This window comes from Globicephala melas, chromosome 14 (genome assembly GCF_963455315.2).
Source record: "Globicephala melas chromosome 14, mGloMel1.2, whole genome shotgun sequence".
Classification (NCBI taxonomy): domain Eukaryota; kingdom Metazoa; phylum Chordata; class Mammalia; order Artiodactyla; family Delphinidae; genus Globicephala; species Globicephala melas.
In genome coordinates this window covers 76,638,309-76,662,446 of record NC_083327.1, presented here as the reverse complement: position 1 = coordinate 76,662,446, position 24,138 = coordinate 76,638,309, and the positions used below count along the sequence as shown (strand labels likewise).

Genomic DNA, 24,138 nt, shown 5'->3' with positions numbered 1-24,138 from the left:
TTGGACATCTCCAAGGGTAGGAAGCCCAGATCTGTGCCCTCTGGTGTTACAAGGGATACTCAATCTTTCAACTGTGCTTCACTTAAGCCAGTGGCCAGAAAACCGCTCAAATGTTCTCCAAGATGATCACATTAGCCCTCACTCAAAATGTGTCCCTCAATGTATGGAAACTGGAACTGAATTGAAAACCTCAGATGTGATGAGATTTGTCTGGGACAGGATGACACCATCCAGGGTCATCACGCGTCTCAGCCTGAACAGCATTCTTCTGCTGCAGAGGCCGGAGCTTCCCTCCACCACTGCTGGTCCAGCAGGTCTATGCGGATGCTCCCACTTTGAGCTGACTGGCAGATGTGCCCAGAAGTGGAGTCTAACTCCCAAAGACCCTCTGTTTACTTTCCCCACCCTCTTCAACTTCTACATGGGAGCAAACATGACTAACGTAAATGGGCACAGAGTGGACCTGAGTCCCAGTGCGCTAGTAACCTCATTAACTAACTAATGTGAATACTTGGGGAGTTTTCCTAAGTATAGTCTAACAACATATATCGATTGTATGTGCATTATACTAACCTTAAGTGCACAAACTGGAAACCTGGACTTAAAGGAATCTGGAAATTTCTTAGGCACGCTAAGAAACCTACCCAAGGTTACACAGTTACTGACAGAGTCAAGGACTACAACCTAAATTCTGATTTGTAAAAACTGAATTTAATCTAAGTTATTTTTAGATAAACTCTTGAGTTAATTTAAATAGCTTAATTCTAGTGAGGCAAGGCTGTTTGGAAATCAGATGTTTACAGTATATGGTATAAAAAGGAACACTTTTTCTCAGTTGAACAGTTACGGAGATTTATATGCATATTTCATAGTTTAAGAAAGTTATATAGATCAATGGTTTGGCAGCTGGCTGAAATAATTCCATATTTTAAAAATCTGTAGGGTGCATCTGTTAGCAGTTTTGCGTTTCTACCGCAGACTAACAATTTGGTGATAGCAAGCTGTCTTCCAATTAATGTTCCAGAAAACATTTTATTTCAAGATTTTTGGAACCAGAGCCAAGATTTTCTGGGACGTGGTTATATGAAGCATCATTGTAGTTTTTGCCTTTTATAAATCTTTCACATCTAAGCTTAATAGGCAGAATGTCTTGAAAAATGTTTTGTTTGCCTTTCTAAAAAAGCTTAACCGACATTCTTTCATAGGTGACCTGCCTTTAATCTTTGCCAACCTATTGGATTAAGTCATAAAAACACTTAAAACCACATCCCATTATATTTACATCACTCCCTTTCTCAGCATTATGCAATTTCCCTTGTGTTCTGCCCTTAGCAAACTTGGAATCAGACTTTACAAACATTCACCCTCCCACAGAGGTTCGTTTGGTTCTCTTAGGCTGGCTTCCCTGCCCCCCAGCCATCCATCTGTCTATAAAATCACAGCCGCTCCCACCTTCAGAACTCACGAGACGAACTGTCCTTTCAGGTAAGTCCCTCTTAGCCACCAGACCTGGGTCCCGTGGAGTCACATGCTACACAATGCGTACATATTTGGTTTCTATCCTCTCCTGCCTTCTGCTACTACTATACTCAGAGCTGCTAAAGAGACGACAGTGCCTAAAGTAAACAAAGCCTAAAGCCAAACTAATGACCAACATGTACTCATTCTTTATAGTTAACGTTTCCTTTTTCTATACTATCTCGAACAATGACATAGAACATCTGAAAATCTATACTGATACATTTTTTTCATTTGAAAACTGAAAATATGGGAGAAGAAGCCTCGCACTCTGGCACTGACATTCTACCTTGTCCCATAGCTTTCGGTTTAGAAGCCATGAGCTCTACGAGACGGTGAGTTTTGCGGATATGGCGCTAATGTCTCATTCAACCTCGTATCAACTATAGAGTCAGTACAGTGTCATGCACCAGGTCCCAATAATTATTTGGGGGAATGCCTAGAAGGCTGGGCAGGACGTTCTTTGCTTTCCTTGGATGGGAAAGAGAGAACAAAGAAGCAGATAAAGAGAGTATGTGTATACACGAGAGACTATTACTTAGAATCCACAAGTACAAGCAGTGAAATACAGAGGAAATGGGGAGCGTGGTGTGTGTATTAACCTCTTGGAAAGGAAAAGCAGGAAGTGAAGTGTCTTTTCTACATGCTGATCCAGGCCCACATAGGCCACCATGGACAGCACAGTAGCTTTAGAGAGCAGTGGGCAGCGGGGACGTTTTAAGTAACTGGTCATCTGGTCTTTGGGACAATCGACAGTCAGATACCTACTGCTCTCAGAGTATCTAACTGCCAAATATACACAAGCAGTAAAAAACTATAATCATTTTTGTCAATTTTGCTGCTGAAGTTGTTTTCTAACACCATCCACAGCAGCACAGAACAGGCATGCGGTCACATTCACTTTTTTTGAACTCCAAGTTGGGATGTGCATTTTTACCATTAGAGGAGACCAGAACCTGTGTCCACTGAAATGCCTGCAACACGCGACGGGGACCGAGTATCTATGTGCTCAGTGAATGGTTTCGTAATAAGTCCTTAACGCTGAGGATGCTCTAGGGCGACTGCAGGTGGCCGTGGTGGAAGTTTTCTTACACTCTGCGGCCACAGATGCTCTGTCCCTGTAACACTGATTATACAAAGCACGGGTTTAATGCTGACACGCTGGCTACATGGAAAAACCTGGGTGATGATGGTCTCATCACAGGTGACGTCACTGACAGAACGTCTGCAGAGCATGTGCTAGGCCTGTCTCCAGAGCAAGGCCTCCTGTTAGCCTCACATTTTTACAAGACAGGTGTTAGGGCTGCCTCGTGGATGAGCACGGTCTCAGGTGTGATGATTGCGTAAGGAAGGTGTCAGAGCCAGGATTCGAGCCCCAGCTTCCAACGCTCTTTGCACTCTATCCCAGCTACCTGTGAAAGCACACCTCCCCACCTTCGATTGGTAGGAAACTATTGATTAAAATTACACACGATCTCCTTGCTCCAAACCCACGAGGGATCGTGGCTAAAGCACTATCATCGGAAAAGCAGGCAGAGGAATAAGACCCCGCCGCTGAGTGGCTCCTTCCCTCTACAAGAGCAGGAAGGTAATACTGCTACACATAAATCTGTCGGCTGACATTAAACAAATCTACAGCTTGTGCCCCCTCATTCTTCAAGCCCTTTCTCTCAAGGCTTACTGTACTGTGTGCTCCCAATGACCTCCTGATGGACACAGCTGCCCACTGGCGGTCGGCCCTCACACCGCCTTTCCCGAGGGGGGCTGGGAGCCACTGGGCTGTGTCTTCCAGCAGCAGCTCTCCCTGGACACTCTCCCGGCGCCGCCTACATCACCTGCCCGGGTTCCCTCGCTCTCATCACCTCCAGCTGCACCTTGCTTCCCCGCTCCTCCGAGCCCTACGTTTGCATTCCACAAGGGAGGCGCAACACCACGTAGGAGAGAGAGCATTCCCACCCCAAACACAAACGTGCACAGTCTGACCAGCGTTGCTTTTCCACAGTCGAGTGGAAGGGAGGAGTGTGTTTACTTAGTGCCCCTTACACTTCATAACTACGGTCAAGGCTAAGTTTTAATGTGTATAAATGGTCAACCCGATTGAGCACTTATGACGATACACGAGGAACAGTTTCAGCTGAGTATAATGAAGAGTGGTCATTTTAAATAGAACTTCCTTGGAGAACATAAGGAATGTTGTTCAGGGCTTTCCAAAATAGTGTCTTTTATAAACTGCTTTCTGCCAAGAGTTTCCCCACTAAAGGGGAAGCAGCTCAGCTGCACGGCAGGGCAGTGCTAATCACCAAGAGCCTGCTGGGGGGACCAGAGATACTTGGACTTTGGAAACAAGTCAGCGCGCAACCCACACCCGTTTCCCGTTTAGATTCTTGAAGAACCATCAAATCCAATAAATACAAGATACCTTCTGTTCACTCCTCAGACAGAAATACACACAACGTACGCATACATACTGTAAGGCTGACAGAAAATGAAATACCCACCCAAGTCATTGTTCGTCAATAGCTATGTAAGACCTAAGGCGGCGGGTTGGGGGGGGGGGAATGACTGCTTCCAGACAGGGTTACCAAAGGTCCAAAGGGATTCTTTACGGAAAATGAAAGTCTGCTGTGGTGTTTATTATCCTTCAGAGTAAACACCAAGCTCTTTTCCTTTAGTAGGGAATGTCAAACGTACATTTTCCCCATCACCCACTGATCTCTCCCTAATATTCCTTTCCCTGTGGGCCAGATCCCCCAAGTCCCAGGGCATCACAGTGATTCTCTGCCTCCTGTCCTCCCTCAAGTCAGGGCCAGCTCGTGGCTCAGCAACACACACTGCCTGCTATTTAAAGGGATTTTTAAGTCTACGTAAGTGTACAGGAGCCTTCGAAAGAAACATGTAAACAGAATAATAACAGTCATGAGTACTCGAGTACGTACCAGGCACTTGACCTACGTTATCTCCTGCAGTACCCAAAGAGCTCTCTGAAGAACGCACCGTTACTAGCACACCTGTGCACTAGCACACGAGAGAACTGAGGCTTGGACGATTAAAGTGTCTTCCCCACCATCTCAGCGCTGTTCCCTACGGGAGATACTGGATTTCAATCAGGTCCACCTCAAAGGCCCATGCTTTCAACATGACATAACACTGCAAGTTTTACATGGAACAATCTTTGCACTTAGTTTACTTAGCAAGTAAAACAGACTCGCTACTGTTTTTATTCAACAAAATTAAACTTTCTTCATTACACTGGAAGAACTTCAAAGTGTTTTCAAATGAAAAAGACAACTAAGCAGCGTACATTCAAGAAAGCCATTTGGTGTTGAGAGGAAAAAGAATGGTCCTCAATATCCTACATATGCAAGAAAAAGTCAAAGCCTAAAATTAAAAAGCAAAAGTTGGTCCCTTGAAAATCAACCAGAAAAAATAAAACAATCGACAACAACAACAAAACAAACCCCAACCCCCCCCAGACTTCAGAGTTAAATGTGAATTTCTGGTTGTGTTTAGACATAAGAACTAACTGGGAGAGAAAACAGATGACTTGTCTACAATAAACGCTTAATCTCAGCTATCTATAATGTTGAAAAATGAGATATTCCACACGAGATATTTTTCCAGAACTATAACTGCACGCGGAACGTAAATTCAACTCCGTCTGCAGTGGCGTATTTGGACACAGTGCATGGCCTTTGGCTGGTGTCTGCTCTTTATTAAGCGTTTCCTGTCTTATCTCACAGTGTAAAGCTGCTAGCTGTCACTGCCTGCTGCCGTCAGCTCCACACTAGAGGCTAATCTCGTTGCTAGACTATGATGGAATTTCTTGATCTATCAGGACACCTGTCAGCCCCATCTCTGTAATTATTGTGGCACAGAAAACCAGATGATCAAAAGATTCTTAGAGCCATTTATGAGATATGAACCTGAATTCATTCTCTGATGCCACACATGGGCCTCACAGGAAACCTGTCTGCACTCAAGCAGGCCAGGGGCGGTCTGGACACACAGGCCCCGCCCTTCAACCTGCCTACAAACACATACACACCCCACCAGCTTGCGGGTGGCCTGATGCCCCCTGACAGTAAGACTTGCTTGACCACACCTTGACCACCTGCCCTGGCCACGCCTCCTGGCCTTCCCAAGCCACAGGTAGTCGCCTAGCCCTTCCAGTTCTACATAATCCTCCAAAACAGACCTCATCACAATGGCCTGGGCTGCTGCTCAGGAGCCCCTGGTCCTCACTTCCTGGTTTTTAAGCAGCTGTGTTTAGGAACAGTGGAAGGTCCTGCATAAGTAACTTTAAGTAAGTCAGAAGTTTTTTAGAAGTACTTGATTTGAATGGTTTTGGAAGAAAATCATCAGTTTGTTTTGTTCTCAAGCGTTTATCACAATGGACATTCTGACAGTCTCTCTGAAGGAATTGCTATGATGCTAGTACAATGGGTATCAGGCACTGCAGGCGCATAACTGATGCAGAGAACCCCACGTCCTTACAGGGGTTTCTTCACACAGAAACACCACATTGAATCTGTGATCCAATAAAGGAGCATATTAAGGCCATGAGGTTGGAATATCACTTAGTCTGCAGACTATAAACATACAGCCTACGTCTTTGGTTTACAAAATGAAAGAGAAGTTCTGCAGGGACCTGTTTATGTCACTGGGCTGCACAGGGCCTAATGGGGCAATTCGGGGCAGCATCTTGAGGATAAGGCCAGGTCTGTCGTTCCCCGTGCCTCCCTGTGGCACCGGGCACACAGTAGGGATGCAACGAATGTTTGTTGAGATAAATGTCTAACTCAAGATTAGAAGTCATTCTGAGGCATCGGCTGTCTAGCCTCTGTCCTCCTCAAATATATCAGAAAGTTGCTATTTCTTCCACTGCAGAGTCAGTAGATTAACCTGCCAAATTCTGACAAGTCCCACTCGCCTTTCTAAATCACTCAGATTTCACGTGTGGCTGTGTGACCTGTGATGACCGTTTTGTATTCATCTGAAATCACAGTTAAAAGTATGATGAACTTATAATTTATTGTCCATGGAAAAGTGAAAAGAAGCACTATTAATAATTACACGGGGACAACAGGCATACACTGAGGTCCTCTGGAGCAAACCTGGACATACGGTCACGCTAATTTTAAGTAAGGTGACAAAGAATCTCAACCTGGCCAAAATGAATCCCAACTACATATCTTGGACCTAAAACAAATAAGACTGGAGCAATTTTGAGGAAAAGTTAAATGTGACTTTAAGGCCACAGTGGTGGCCCTGTTCTATCTCAGGTTATACCATCAGAGGCAAAAATGCTACAAGGTAGGAAGACTGGCAAATTCTAAAGCAACTAACTACAAGATTGCTTAAAATAAAACAATTTGCATTGACTGGAAGTATAAAATATTTTTTAGAGAATTAAATTACAAAATGTTTTTCCCCCCTATAACTTTATACTTTTCTCAGTAACCAGGCAATATTCCTGGGCCAGAACCTTTTAGCCCCAAATTTCCCTATACTGTTCGTCGTTGAAGTTAAATTATTAGGAAGATAAAAAAATCAGGCAAACTGGACTCAACACTGTTAGTTACTATATAAACGTTTTGAGTAGAAACACATTTTCTGAAATGCTTTTCTATTTATACTCAGTGGGCCTCTTCTTTTAGTCAGTTACTTTGCTCTATAGGCATAACTCTTACTTAGGAGAATAAATTCTAGCAAAAACCATTAGGCCTCAAATTTTTACTTATTTTTTTACTCACTTATTTCAATTATAAAAGTGGGATTTCTCCTATTGGAAAAATATAGTGAAACAACTGGAATACAGTGGACAACTCTGCAAGATGACTTTTATCTAATATTTGGATGAACAAAGTTATACTGTTACTGTCACGAAGTTTTACTGTTATGTCACTGGGCACAGGGTGCAACTTATGTGCCCCAGAATAGAGATGTTAACTGTCACGGTATCCAAAAATAACACCTGAAGGAAAGTTTGAATACAAAGCCAATGCTATTCTATGATTCTTGCTTTTAAGAGCAAATTTTTTAAAACTGAGATACAGTTGATACACAAGAGCAAACTTTTTTTTTTTTTTTTTTTGGCAGTACGCGGGCCTCTCACTGTTGTGGCCTCTCCCGTTGCGGGGCACAGGCTCAGGACGCGCAGGCTCAGCGGCCATGGCTCACGGGCCCAGACGCTCCACGGCATGTGGGATCTTCCCGGACCGGGGCACGAACCCGTGTCCCCTGCATCGGCAGGCGGACTCTCAACCACTGCGCCACCAGGGAAGCCCAAGAGCAAACTTTTAATGACAGGAAGTTTTGGCTTCTGGGCAGAATGTTTATCATTATACCATATAAAACTACCTGGAGAATTCTATCATACTTGTTTTGGGAAACCAGAAAAAAATGGGTAAACAATGCAAAAGATGCTGATAAAAATAAACGTGTATAAATACATACGACATCTTCATAAACGTCTATTTTATCAATGTCCCTTGTATCATTTTCTCACTTTTATAGGTGTATATGTATGAAGAGGTGAGTATATTTCTATGCTTTTTGAGAAAAAACCTCTTTACTTACAAATAATTTTATTAATATGTCTAAAAATGTTACCTGTCTTGGTTGTTCACTGAAATATTTTAGAACCTCAAATTTTCTGTTCCCATATTCCTTAACAATAAGGGGAACACGTAAAGTGAAATGAACAAAGGACAAAGGATCTTTTTATTTCCCTGTTAAAAATAATAAATATCGGGACTTCCCTGGCAGTCTGGTGGTTGAGACTTCGCCTTCCAATGTGCGTGTCGGGAGGTGCGGGTTCGATCCCTGGTCGGGGAGTTAAGATCCCACATGGCTCACGGCCCAAAAACCAAAACATAGAATAGAAGCAATACTGTAACAAATTCAATAAAGACTGAAAAAAAAAAAGAATAGTCCACATCAAAAAAAAAAAAAAATTCTTAAAAATAAATAAATATGAATACCCCAACCAGGCCATTTGATTTTAATTCAACAAATATTTACTGAGAGCTAGGCATGGTCTGGCATTTTGCTAAGCAGCAGAGATAAAAAGCTGCATACCAGTAATATCTTATGTTTAAATAAAATTAGCTCATGGATATCAATAACCAAACTGGAAAAAAAGTTGGCTCCATAGTTTCCCAGACTGATAATACAGTAAGCAGTGGAAATTACCGATCAAATAATCAGTGGATAGAATTACCTAGCAAAGTAATTACGAGCAAATACCTCTGACTATGACAAACACTATGACTAAAAATTGTCAACATATTCACGTGGTGGAATTTCTACACTTGCTCTACTGGCAGTTTTTGCAAAATCTCTCTCTTGATCGTTTCTGTCGTGAATGATTACTACTTAACATAATTCTGCTTAAGAACCCACATATAAATGGGTTCTGCAAAACTGACATCAAATATATATGTTGACTTTAATTTCTTAACTAGATTTCAATATTGAGCAAATTCAAATCTACAGCTATTAATGGTTATAATTTGAAGGTTTTTTCTTTTTTTTTTTGGTTGTGCCACTTGTCTTGCAGGATCTTAGTTCCCTGACCAGGAATCGAACCCGGGCCCCCCAGCAGTAGAAGCACGGAGTCCTAACTACTGGACAGACAGGGAATTCCCTATAGTTTGAGTTTATGCTGGAGTGCTGTACTGAATTGCATTTGATTATTTTCCATGCCCCTTAGCCCAAAATGCTATCGAAAGACACTTAACAAAATTGGACCCTTTTTTATCGTTGTTCGTTCACTTAATTCCTTATTTAAAAGATACCGAATGTAAATGCCTTCAACTCAAAAATTTTTAAAGATGTGGTTTTCTTATACAGTTCAATAAGCTAATAACACCCAAATGCAATTAGGAAAGCAATTTCCCAAATGTCACATGCAGCTGTTAAAAACAGCTTAAAAAAAATAAGACGACAAAGCCAAGGCCTTACAGGACACAGCACACACATAAGCCCTCAGGAGCTTTTAACTGGGCCAAAGAGAAAAAATATCCAGCAGAAAGTGGGCCCACATGGTGAAAGCTGGTCAGGGCGCATGTGAGTTTTATTTTTAACTAAAATCTCCTTACAGATTCACTTAAGCCAAAACTTAATCTTTAATCACTAGAAAAATGGGAACATATTCTAGACCAGAAGAACTCACTGGGCAGGTACTAATCGTATAAATGAATAGAACATGACGTTCCTTTAGTCTGTCAAACTTAAATCAGTGATCTTGAGTAAGAACAGATTCTACATTTCATAGCCAACTGTCATCTTTCTAAAATCTCTGTAGCTAAGAACATGGCAGAAGTGAAATCAGATGGAGAAGAGAGCTGTAAGAGCTGAAAGAAAATAAAAATAACTTTAAACATAATTTGATTGATAAAATATTTTTCGACAGTGGATTTCCATTCTTTAACTGGATGTAACTCATTTAAAAGCTGTGTACAGTGAATAGATAAATGCTGACCACAGACCCACATGATTCTACAGAACCCTTGCATGCCTTTCTCCGGGCTGTCACATGCAATGCCTGCCATGAATTCATTTATCTCATGCCGATCTCTACAAATGTGAGGAAAGAAACTAAATATTTCTGCAGGGATCAAAGTGTGCTATTTTAATTAACAAGATAAAATATTATTTTAAGCAAAGTGAACAAAGTCAAAATCTGAAAAGAAAAATGACAGAGCATGAAATTTGAACACACAGGACACGCTTCTGAAGAGAAATTCACCTAACAGACAGTGAAGGAAGAGAGGAAAAGCTCTCAGTAATTTTCTGTCATAGATTTGGCTACAAATCGTCCTGTCCCAAAACACGCAGAGTGGATATTAAGAACACAGGATTTATCATCAGACGCCCCTGGGTTAGAACCCACCTTTTGCCCAAATTAGCTGTATAATTTGGGCTAAACTGCTTGTTTGATCTGTGAAGTGAAATAATATTCTCACAGAAAAAATAACTTGTTAAAGGTCTAGAATAGCAGGTTTTCACTATAGAATAATCACTACTATTATTCTACAATAACACCGACAACCACACATGGCTCAATAATGAGGTCAAAGTGTTGATTCCAACACTCTCCAGTTCTGGGGATGAGGAGGAATGAGGAAGAAGAAAGGGAGTGAGACATTGTTTCTAGGTATCTAGAAAAGTCCAAGGAGACCAAGGCCACCGGTGAAATCCCTACACATTCCAGGACATCAATCCTTCAGCCAACGTCTTGGCTCTACTGTGATTCTAGGTTTCTAATTAATTAGGGGTGCAAGATAAAATACAGGATGCCCAGTTAAGTTTGAGTTTCAGACATCCTGTACCTATACTTAAAAAATCATTCATTGGGGGTTTCCCTGGTGGCGCTGTGGTTGAGAGTCTACCTGCCGATGCAGGGGACACGGGTTCGTGCCCCGGTCTGGGAAGACACCACATGCCGCGGGGCGGCTGGGCCCGTGAGCCATGGCCACTGAGCCTGCGCATCCGGAGCCTGTGCTCCACAACGGGAGAGGCAGCAGCAGTGAAAGGCCTGCGTACCGAAAAATAAAAAAAAAAAAATCATTCATTGTTTATCTGAAATTCAAATTCAACTGGGTTTCCTGTATTTTTATTTGTGAAACCTGGCAACTCTATTTCTACTGCCTCTTTTCTCTTAATTCACTTAAAGGGAGCCTCAGGGAATTCCACTTTATCTTCAATTCTGAGACTGATAACGTGGTATCTACCAGTGCAACAAACAGCACAGCATCATTCATTTATACAAGGTTTTCTAACTTTCCCGAAACTTCCAAGGAAGTTTTACTGTGACGTCATTTGATGCTCATTCTAAACAGCCGGTACCTGCGCTCCTGCTTTACAGATGAGGAAACCACGGCAGAGCGATGGCTGCACAGCTGCTGCTAACTCAAGCCCACTGCCATCCTTTGCACGTGACCAGATTCCACACAGCTTCCTTCAACCCAGGGGATTTGAAAACGTTTTATTTCGCATTATGAAACAAAGCGTGTTAAACATACTTTTCAAACTCCCTCCTATCCTCCCCAATTTGACATATCCAAATTCTTATTCACGGACTAGATAATCTCTCAAGTGCTTTCGGGCTCTAATTTTCTCTGAACTATGACCCATGATGTTGCTAAGTCCCAAGGCCCATTTGTTCAACAATCTCAAACAGAACTTGTACCTCCAGACGCTGCAGCCTTGCAGCCTGTTATTTCTAGCACTTCACCCTGCAAGACCAACTCTGCTCTACACTAAAGGAACGTGGGTCCTATGGAGTTTGTCAAAGCCTGTTACTACAACTACACAGCCTGTCACCTGTAATACCTCACTGCAGTCAGCGTCAGACTCCAGGTTACCTGTGTGGGCAGGTGGAGCGCTGGCCCATCACTTCCCTCCCCGTCGCCTGCCTCACTAGAGCCAGTTCTTTGAAGGCCATTTGGCTTTTCCTCTGCACAAAGCACCCTTCCTTTCCTCTGCAGACACTTGTCTCTACCTCTGCCTTTTCAGGTGCAGTAAAAAGAGTGTACAAACTGTGAGGATAATACGCTCTGTCCCTCTAGTTCTGGTTGCTATTTCTTGAATGGCTGCCTTCATCTTTCTACTCTCCTACATGTTTATGAACAATAATGCTATCTATTTTTGAATAAATAAGACAAGATGGCAGAGCTGTAGCTTTTATTGGCTTTATCCCACATCCAGCACATTATCACACACATGTCTTGTAAAATGTATGCTTTCTGAAAGCCAAGCATTGCTAAAAAGAGAGGGAGACTTTGAAGATATCCCCATTCCATTTCCATACATTTTACAGGAAACTTTCTCTTAAGAATGAATATTAACAGAGGGCCTGGTACTCCTAATGTCTGCAGTCTTAAAATCTTTTTCTCTAGAATCTAGATTACAATGAAAATAGTAATAACTACCATGAATTAAGTGCTCACCATGTGCCAGTCCTATTCTAAATGCCATATGCACTATTAAGTGCCATGATAAACCCTCTGACACAGATGAAGAAACAGAGCAACAAACTAACTTGCCCAATGTCATATGACTCTGCAGAGACAGAGAAGTTTGCTCCCAAGTTATGTTCTTTACCCACACATTGTCCTGATGCCTTAATTTAAAATTCTTTAGCTAAAATTTTACTTGGAGAATAGATCTGGGTAGAAGGAAGAGGGTATGGTGAGAAAAAAAATACTGAAAAGTGACCTAAATAGTATTCTTGGCTATTTCCTGAGTTTCCACAAAAGAATTACAGCGTATTCACAAAACATATCTCGACACATTGTCATTCTGGAAAACTAAGTTAGGAAACCGAAATTTTAACTATAATAATTAAACTTATAATAAATAAGTTTAACTTATTTATTAAACTTCATAAAATGCATGGAAAACATTGAAAAGTAACGATTACTTTTACTTAAAAAAAAAAAAAAGGCTTGTAACTTAGACTTCTGAAATAGATCAAAGAATCTTCCAGTAAAAGTTCCCTCTGTCTCCTAGTCATTACGCTTTCTGGATAAATTAAATTAATTCAACATGCTGAATTCAACACATAACAGATGCTAATATCACTGGGAGAAATGTAGAGAAAGAAGGCTGCCTCCTTCTCTGATGGCTGACTTACAGAACAGTTAAAATACAGTTGCATGTAAGAGATAGCTGGTACCATACTGTCTCATGTAATGTTCTATACCAGGATGTTTCCCATGTGGGGGGTGTCTGCACAGGGAAGGGGTATCCACATACGTGACTCATTTAAAATTCTGAGTGCAGATATCTGAGTGTTAATGAGGTGCGTTCTTTCAGGGACTATCTCAGTCAGCATGATTTTTAACACCCTTTACCTAAGAAATGCATCGCTCTTAGGCTAATGGAGAGGACAGTCTAGTTATGGCCTTCCATTTATTCTGGGGAATTCCTTCCGTTCCTCCCCTACAGAAATAAAGATGTTTATTTAAAAATTGAAAGTATTTACTGGTCTCAACTTTCAAGACCAAAAATCCACACCTATAAAAATGTGTCTAGGGGCTTCCCTGGTGGCGCAGTGGTTGAGAGTCCGCCTGCCGATGCAGGGGACACGGGTTCGTGCCCCGGTCCGGGAAGATCCCACATGCCGTGGAGTGGCTGGGTCCGTGAGCCGTGGCTGCTTGACCTGCGCGTCCAGAGCCTGTGCTCCGCGACGGGAAGAGGCCACAGCAGTGAGAGGCCCGCGTACTGCAAAAAAAAAAAAAAAAAGTGTCTATATATTTACGTGCCAGGTATTGGTTTCCTCACTTGGAACTGATTATGTGGGTGTTACATTTTTATTGTATAGAATTTGAAAGTTAATAGAGACCTTTTAGATAAATGGTCAGGTCACTGTTCTAAATTTTTGAATGAGCTGACTGAATAAAATACTTTATAAATGACATAATGGATTTCGATTAAAAAAACATTCTGTAAAAATTGGAATGTTACAGAGAAATCCTGTTAAAAAAACTTGTGTCATGTGATTTTCAGGAACCTAGGACATTTAAACATTAAAAAAGTGTCGATATGAATCATTAAAACAGCAACTGAAATGTGATTATATACTCCACAAGAAAAATTCCAGAGCAAAATATTGGATCAAAAGAAGGAAACTCATTGGATTAATGTGAGAACAACTTTAAAGAAAAGAAAGGAGAAACCTTAAATCATTAAAAATTATATACACATCTGGTTCCTTGATACACATGTCATTAATTGAGGGTTAATTAAACACAGAATAAACTCTACTTTGATCCTTAGGGAGCAGTCAAGAACAGAATAAGGTCTAAGAATTCAGCTATCATATCACAGCATGGGTTCTACTAGGAAAAAATGAGGGTCTGTAATAACAGCACTTGAATGTTTACTATGTTCTGGGAACATACTATTCTAAGTACTTTACATCTATTAACTTAATACTACCGCAGGTGTTATTATCAACCCCACTTTACAGATGAGGAAACTGAGGTGCAGGGAGGGTAACCACAAGATAACCTGAGAACTAGCAAGTGGCAGGGCCAGGATTCAAATCCAGGTAAGGTAATCGCCTTCCAGGATCCGTGCTGTTAGCCCCTGCAGTATACAGTGACCACGGACAACCAGAATGTTAGCACCAAAGGGACCTGTAAAAGCATCTAGAACAATGTTCTCACATCCTATAAACTGAGGCCCCATTACACTGGCCTACAGAAGTCGTCCTTGATTCCCAACTGCTCTTCTCACAGCATTCCTTATCACCTTTCACAACCAGCTTAACAGGGGCTTGGACCACTATACAGGCTGCAGATTTTGACTATCTGGTAACCAGCATTTGTTTAATTCTTGAATACTCCTCTGTGATTAAGAGGAGACACATCTGTGGAGATTACTTTAAAAACAATATTCTCCTATGAAATAATCTGCTTATATACTCAGAGAATGAAACACTATGTAATACGAACACACCATAATGGTATAAAGACACAAGCAGTTTTAATAAGTAAAATTCTATACTACTAACTAGCAGATGACTGTACTGAAAATAATTACTTTGAGACTATTTTCAGCTAGCAAATTAAATGTTAAAATAGATGCTGAGTCTGATGAATATTAAAGTTCCTTCAAATTCAGAGATTCTATGATTTTGTGAAATCATAATTTCTGGTGCTTTAGTGGATGCACCTAAGCATCGGATGGGAAGGTGTGTCATGACTCCGCTAAACATCATCAGGATATGCTCCCTTTATGTGGAAAAACAAGTGACTATCTCTTAAATAACAGGCAAGTGACTTTAAGGGGAGAGGAGGAATGTGCTTATTAGGTTCCCAGAAACACCAATGATGAATCTTAGTTCTAGGATAACCAGCTCATCACCAGAAGATACCACTGGGTTTCCTTTCCTAGGTGCAGTGCACAGTGACCTCTACTGGTGTAAATATGGAATCCTGAAATGCAACTTTCTCCATAAGTGAATTTTCAGAGGTACAATTAAGAATATTTATTCAGGGGCTTCCCCGGTGGCGCAGTGGTTAAGAATCCGCCTGCCAATTCAGGGGACACGGCTTCGAGCCCTGGTCCAGGAATATCCCACATGCTGCGGAGCAACTAAGCCCATGCGCCACAACTACTGAGCCTGCATTCTAGAACCAGCGAGCCACAACTACTGAGCCAGCGAGCCACAACTACTGAGCCCGCGTGCCACAACTACTGAAGCTCACGCGCCTAGAGCCCGTGCTCTGTAACAAGAGAAGCCACCGCAATGAGAAGCCTGGGCACCACAACGAAGGGTAGCCCCTGCTCGCCGCAACTAGAGAAAGCCCGCGCGCAGCAATGAAGACCTGACGCAGCCAAAAAAAAAAAAAAAAAAAAAAGAATATTTATTCTTTGGGAACCTTTTAAAGTTTTTGATTAAAAAATAAATTTCCTCCTCTACTAGTATTAAACATTCCAATTAAAACAGACCACATAAATAATATCACAGAATGGAAAGAACTAAACAGCATTTTCATTAAAAAATTAATCCTGCCAGTGATAGCAATAATACAGTTAAGTGTCATGGTATCAAAGCTGTTATTAAAAAAATAACCTTTTGGAAATACCTCTAATACACCCCAAAAGTTATCAAAGGCACCAACTACAGAACAAGAATTCAAAACTTTCAGCTGTCAAATATTATGTGGCTCACGTTCTCATGAATATTTTGCTTTCTTGTTTCCAAAATAATACTTAGAGCTTTGGTTTTTTTCTTTCAAATCTCAAAGGTTATCAGAAATAAAATAATTATAGATAGGTTTATTAAGTTTCTAAAACTTGCAATGAACAAATTTTACTATTCAATACATGTGAAAAAAATGTCAAATAATACAGTTGACCCTTGAACAACACAGGTTTGAACTGAGCAGGTCCACTTATTCACAGAATTTTCACAGATTATTTACAGGAGTGAATACTACAGTAGTACTACACGATCTAAGGTAGGTTGAGTCCCTGGATTTGGAACCGCAGCTACCAAGGAACCTAGTATATGGAGGCCAACTAGAAACAGCTGCACGTTACATGTGGGGAGGGTAGGCACTCCTGACCCCAACGCTGTTCAAGGGTCAATTGTACTTGACCTTAAAGACAGCCTTAATGTGCTTTGTTACATGATAGCCACACACATGCAACTATGATGGAAATACTGTACACAATTTCACAGGAAAGTATGAGTTTTAAAAAACTGACAGGACTATTTTTAATTCTTGCAGGCTGAAATAATTTCCTTGAAACTTCATTTCCATAAATTTCCATTGCAGAAAACGAGTACGAAAAAATTCAAAATGATACTTTTCAGTGATGAATACTCAAACCAGATTTTGTTCCAATGGTGGGGAAATATAGCTTCTCTAATCTTGCTCTATTTTTTTTAACCAAGCATAATAAAAATAGTTGAGGATTGGTGAGTTAGTTGGGTTTTGCACAGAATATATACTCAGATTAAATGCAGTTATTTTTCCAGAAATGTTATTTATTGCTTAAATAAGAGTAATGGGTTAGGAAAAATGAAGACATTTCTATTTAACTTTGATAACTAGGATTTAACTATTTCTATACTATATTTCCTTTTCATTATTTCCACTTATTAATTTATCAGTCAGTATTTGTTGTACTACATGTAAGGCACAATCAGGAAAAAAAGGGTGAATAAGGCATTATTCTTGCTCCTGAGGAAGTAGCAGCCAGTAGGGAAAATAGGATTGCCATACAAATAACTACAAGGACATATTTTAAATAACTTAGCCTTAAAATACGAAGTTTTCCCTAAAAAGCTATCTAAGAGTTTGTGCAACTCCTTACCCCACCACATACATATCTGTAGCCGCGTGAAAGGCCTGCTTCTGCAGACCAGACAGTATCTTCTCTCTCCTCTCTTTTATCGGGGATGGGGTGGGGAAATTATGCTTCCGGCACAAGATCTATCCATATACACAGCTGTTAAAGCAATTACCACCACATAAACCTCCTCCTTTTCAACCAATCATATCCATAAAATATGCTCTGGAATCAACTACTGAATGGACGCCTGGAATCACAGACCGAATGGACACGTAGTTTTTAGGAGAGAAAGCCTAAATGAGAAGTGAAAACCCATCGTGAGCCCATCAGAGTCTCTACCGTCAGCCTAGGATAACATAAGACATGACAACAGCAATTTCCTAAAAGTTATCTCTAATTCACTGAAAGAATTAATGGTTTTCAAAATTATGAACAGTAAGTCACAAAATTCTATGTAAACACTGAAGTCTTGACAGTACTCTAAAATAGCATGTCCAAAAAAGCAATAACATCATTTAAAACTCTACCAAGACTGGGTGTAACAGAGAAAAACAGGAAACAACTGAAATATTCCTCAGTAGAGGACTGAAACATCATTTAAAACTCTGCGGAGACTAAGTATAAATAGAAAAACAGGAGACGGCTGCAACGTCCCTCAGAAGACTGGTTAACTAAATTACGGGTAACTAAACTGGAATATTATGGATGTATTATAAAAAATGATATGCTTTTATGCACTGAAGTGTCTGGAAGGATAAATGCATGGAGAACTGATGACAGTGGTTGCCTCTGCAGGACCACTGGCGGGCTGGTTAACTTTGAATTTTTTATTTCACATTCTTTAGTACTTGTTGAATTTTTCATGATAAACGTAGTGTTTAAAAAATAAAACAGAAAAATAATCATAAAATAAATACTATTTTGAATGACAAAAACCCAACCACTGCTCTGTGGAGAGTGGAATGAAAGCAGGAGTGTGAGAGATTTTCACAAGAAAAAAATAAACGACATACATCAATTTTTTTTGTCAAATGAATACTCTGATAAATTCATTTGTCAAAATAAACTACTGTCAATTTGAAAAAAAATAAACAATGACCGAATTGGGTAAAAGGCCAGTATTCTTAAAAGGAAATAAACCTTTACATGAGAGTTACTCAATGTGGGAGTATTATCATCTTTTATAAAATATTTTCTATTTCCACTGTTATCCTCACAAGTTTTCTTATTTGTTTGCTTCATTCAATGCTTTGCTCCAAATGTTAATACTCCAAGAATTAGCTGTGAGCAACCCTCCATTCTCCTTCCAGTGGAAGCTTTTGCTGCACACACCTCAAAAGCATATGCAATGCAGTACACAGCGTGCAGGATGTGTACAAATCCTCGCGATAGTCGGATGACAAGTTCTGTGCCTAGGACAGGATTCTCTGTGGGGGCTACAGGCAGTAAAAATTGTTTTGAAAATAACCACAATTCAGAAACACGTAACACTGCTTTTAAATGTAGATCAGATTTTAAGGCACTGAAATGCTGTAATTGAGAGATCCTTTTCTCCTTCATTTTTTGAAAATAATGTAGGGAAAAAACCCCAAACAACAACAAAAGCAACTATGTTATCTAGTATGAAATTCCACATTATAAATTTTCAATTTACTAACTAGTACAGGTAGAGATTAATTGGAAAAAGCAATCAGGAGGAAGAAAACAAAACCGGGGTGGAATTGGGGCCTGAGTGGGGAGGGAGAAACGAAGCAGGTCTGTCACGGAACATCAGGAATGCAGTTTGGACTTGTGAACTGCCAATCATTTATTGGCTTTTCATTTCCGTTAAGGGGAGACTTGCTCTATAGAAAAATGTGTGTTGTGACAGGGACAGTTCACTGGGGGTTGGGGTGGGGTGTGAAGAATAACTTTTTTTTTAATTCCTGAAAGGTTCAGGGCTAGATTAAAGCTCAACAGAGGAAAGCAAAAAAAGAAAGCTAGGAAAAGGCAAGCTTCACTTATTTTACAATATCACCTGAGGCTAACTATGTATTTTACAGATTAAACTCCCAAAGTGTCTGTGTGTGTACGTGTGTGTATGCACCTTACAAGTTGTATGAAAATAATGCGTGTAAAGAAAGCAAAAGCAAACCTCTCACTGAGTCCCGACTGACCTTAAAAAAAATAATCAATTTTATCAGCCATGAGAATAATTTGATAAGGCAGGTGTTTTTGTGGCTATAATTTTTAGAGTCAATTCACTTGTCCACTTTCAGATTTATTATTTTGGGAGACTAAAACAGTAACGTTCTTCATCTTCTGGCAAAGCTGATTGTCAAATGATTTTAAAAATCTGCCCCTCATGAGTATTTATTAGAGTCAAAATCCTATACCAGTTAAGCCATCTGGCAATGGCAAAATTCTGTTGGAGCTTACAAAATGAGAGGAATGTTAATAACTCTCCAAACTAAGTCCTTTAAAATTAAAAAAAAAAAAAACACAGACTTTAAAAACTATAGTATACTCCAAAGGGAGTACAACACCCAGTACCACATGAATGGTAAAATGAAGTGACAATCTTGAAGAAATGAAGATTTATCCTTTAAAATAATATAAAATATTTTATATTCAGCTAAAAGCTTTCATGCTTCTAAGACCAAATTGAACTAGAAACACCTTCATTTCTGAGTTTCATAGCAGAGACTCCAGGTCCTCTATTTTAATAACTAACAGCACAATGTAACCTTACAGCAGATATAAAAATCAAAAGATCTTTGGAAAAACTGAAAATTAATTTGTTATGGCTAAATGACTTTTTTTTACTGTATAGTAATGCTGTGTCATGAGCACTTTATTTTGTTGACCACTAATTGGAATTTCAAAATCCTACTTTTCTGGTTGGAAACCGACTGATCAGGCCTTTAATGGAGAGGCTCTCACACTCACCTTGATGAATCTAGTTAGCTACTTATTCCTCATTTAAATACGCAACGAAGCTGCAAACCAAAATGCTGTACAGTCTACATCAAACTAACTATACTATACAGTTTGATTTACAGTGAATCTACACTATGATGGACTCCTGAAATACTGTTACCTACAAAAATCCTTTTTCTTGCCTTTAAAGAAACATTTTTAGCCTAGTAGAAAACACTCTAAATTAAAAATTAACACAGGAGATATATAGGAAAAAAAGGGGTGGGGGGAGGTCAGGGACAAATGTGCCTTGTTAAAATCTTTTCCTTAGGAAAAAAAGATAGAATGCACACGTGCATCTTAGATGATAACTTATTCACCCAAAATGCAAAGTGCATTATTGCTGTTTATATGTATCTTCTTAAATACTGCTCTTCCGCTTTACAGGCTAATTAGAATAGAGATCAATACATTGCTTCCTTCTTGCTGTTGCTCTTCTCACACTACAAATAAGAGGTCCTAGTAGTATAAGGATGACTATCAGCCTGGACACATTAGAAAGAAATATTTTAGTTTCAATGTTACCAGGAAACAAGTAGATTAAAAAGTAGCATGCTGGGCTTCCCCGGTGGCGCAGTGGTTGAGAGTCCGCCTGCCGATGCAGGGGACATGGGTTCGTGCCCCGGTCCGGGAAGATCCCACATGCCGTGGAGTGGCTGGGCCCGTGAGCCATGGCCGCTGAGTCTGCGCGTCCGGAGCCTGTGCTCCGCAACGGGAGAGGCCACAATAGTGAGGGGCCCGCGTACCGCAAAAATAAAGAAAGAAAGAAAAATAAAAAGTATTATGCTATACGGTACAGTCATGGGGAACCAACATTTCCGGTTCCATACCTAAACTCACCTAAAAATGAATAACATAAAGAAATCCATTTATCTTAGTATTTCTTAAGTATTTAATTTGCTTCTCAGTCAAGTAACAAAATGGCAACAGTTTAAATTTACTCATGTTTATCCAGAACAAAGGTCGATAAAGGTAAAGGGGAGCCAGGTGCAACAAAAAGGCAGCTATAAGGTCAATTGTTTGAATTTTTACCCAGCAAACTCCCTCTGTCCACCTCCCCCAACAGGCGAACTTCAGTTTACTTCTCTAACTTCTGAGACAGTGTTTTGGAACTCCTGTTTTAACGTTGTTTTTTTTTTTAAACTCTGGCAAGTTAAATTACTAAAATTTAAAAATACATGTTCAATGATTAATATGACACTCTAAGTCGGAGCCTAATAATTATAGAGGATTTGAAGTAAACAGTCCAACAGGTAGAACAGGAATCATTCAACTCCAGACACTGGTAACGTCGACATTATTATAGAAAAGGAATTTAATGAGATTTGACAAACCAAACCAAACCAAACACTGGATGGGCTGCTAGTAGTCAACCCGTCCAAGGGGGAACTGTTTGCTTTACTATATGCAACAAGAAATTGCCTGCACTCCAGGAAAAACTGCAAAACTAGGCCCCAAACACCAGTAGATTATTTAATGTTCTTTTAGGTTCCACCTGAGAATAAGATGCTACATATAACTTGGTCTACTGAGAAATGTTCCACTAAGAAAGAAACTAATATGAAGGAAATGAAATCTAAGACTACCTGCTAGAATAATTTCATAGAAAATTACAGTTCCTTAATCAGTGGTTCTCAAAATTTAGTTATACCTTTAGTATACTTGGATTGCTGGTTGAAGAGGCAGGTTTCCCCCACTTACTCCCAAAGCTTTTGGCTCCACTAGGTCTTGGGAGGGGCTCAATCTGCATTTTAAACAAACCCTTTGAGTATTCTAATTCAGGTTACCCTTGGTCCACACTTTGAGAAACACTGATCTTAAAAAGTGAGATATCCTTATAGGTGGACCCTTCTATACTGTGATTCTACTGGGCAGTGTGCCCTGTCCAAAAGTATGAATTCTCTACCATTTTTATCATCAACCTCCAATGAAAATTTGACAAGGAAAGTTCTGTTTACAAAATTCACTTATTAAAGTGAGTTTTTAAAAAAAATCACTGACTTCATGAATAACATCTAACTGCCATGAAAGGAAAAAGTGAAAAAAAGAAAGGTTAACAACCTACTTAAAATTCTGCCTAGGACCGGACTTATATGTCACATAAAAGTGTACACTACCCCAATGGTCTCTCCACAACCATTCACCTATGATACATAAAACTACCAAATTAACCTCTCCTAAAACACCAATTCACCAAACCATTTTTCAGTTTGAGAACCTATTCTAAGTGGTTCCTCACAACTTAAATGATGAAATATGAACCTCTCAGCTCCTGATGCTTAAGATTCTGTGTAACCCAGTCTCACTTAACCGACCAAACCATATGTCACCTTATTACTAGAGTGATCTTGCCAGCTCTGGTCAGATGGGTTTTACATCTTATCAACCCCTCTAAAGGGTCAACCTCCGTTAACTGCAGTCTCCACAGCATCCCTTTTCTGATTAGCTGCAGCATCTCACACCTTCACCAAATACGGAAGCGCTTGAGTATATTCAGCCTCATGCTTTATCACAACTGTTCTGTAGTATTCCACACCCTTCCCTCCCCTATGAACCTTCCAAGACCCTTGAAGGCAGTAACACTGAAAGAATTTCTCGCTATCTCCATGCCAACCCCATCAACTCCCACTCAAAACACGTCATATAGAATCAGCTTGATAACAGCTGCCACAATTTCTGTATTTATTTATCAAATTATATCGAATACCTGCAAATTAATTTATTAGACAAACGTCTGGGTAATCATTATACATCAAGCACTATTCCTAGGCACCAGGGCTTCACTTAGTAAACTGTCTTTGTCTTCAATTCTCTCTCATGTGAGTCCTTAAAACAAAAACAACCGATTTTTTTTCCCCCTTGCTACCAGCATTATAGCATTACATGAAGCCCTAAAACCTCTTTATTATAGACTCTGAAAGTTAGAGTTCTCTACTTTTATAAGTTACTGACATTGGTATTACAACTAAGATGAGAAGCTGAGGCATCATTTTCCCGCGAACAGCAAAAAAAAAAAAAAAAAGAATAGGTCTATACGGCAAGTAGAGACTACCTATGGATGAACAACTCTCATTAGACTTGGTATTTATTTATCATCTTTCAAATGGGGTAAAATATACACAACATAAAATTTTACCACTTTAATGGTATTTATTTTTATATTAAGAAAATTGTTTAAATGATACTGTTAATATTGACTAAAACATGGGATTCTTTCCTGCAAAAGAAAACTGCTATAGTTAACATCTGAATTTGGAAACTAATGTTACCAAATACCTTTTGCACATTATACGTACTGCTACTGCTGACAAAAAAATTAAAATAGGGCTTCCCTGGTGGCGCAGTGGTTGAGAGTCCGCCTGCCGATGCAGGGGACACAGGTTCGTGCCCCGGTCCGGGAAGATCCCACATGCCGCGGAGTGGCTGGGCCCGTGAGCCATGGCCGCTGAGCCTGCGCATCCGGAGCCTGTGCTCCGCAACGGGAGAGGCCACAACAGTGAGAGGGCCGTGTACCGAAAAAAAAAAAAAAAAAAAAAAAAAAAAAAAAAAAATTAAAATATGCTATTAATGGTTAAGTCACCTATATTTCAGGTAGTAAAATAAGATACGAAATATTATACTTCATAGATTTCCTGCATTTTCTTCAAGTTCACAAATGGTTTCTAATAACGGTAGCAGATAATCTTTATTGAGAGTTTATGTTTCAGGTACCTGCTAATAAGTGCTTTATATGCATCACAGGTTTTTGTTTTCTTACTGAGGTATAATTCACATACCATAAAATTCACCCTCTTCAAGTGTACAGTTCAGTAGTCAAGCGTATTCACAAAGTTGTGCAACCAT

The 24,138-nt window shown here is 39.9% G+C and overlaps 1 protein-coding gene across 4 annotated transcripts in view; it reads right to left on the bottom strand.

Annotated features, from left to right (window-relative positions):
• Positions 1 to 24,138, bottom strand: part of SCAF8 (SR-related CTD associated factor 8) — a 193,645-nt gene that overhangs the window by 71,767 nt on the left and 97,740 nt on the right. Inside the window, exon 21 of one of the 4 annotated variants that reach the window (XM_060283708.2) lies at positions 23,404 to 23,761. The exons of the other annotated variants lie outside the window; for them this stretch is intronic. The gene's annotated coding sequence lies outside the window, so the exon portion shown is untranslated. Of the gene's footprint in view, positions 1 to 23,403; positions 23,762 to 24,138 lie in introns of those variants that run through there. 4 annotated transcript variants of the gene reach the window in all.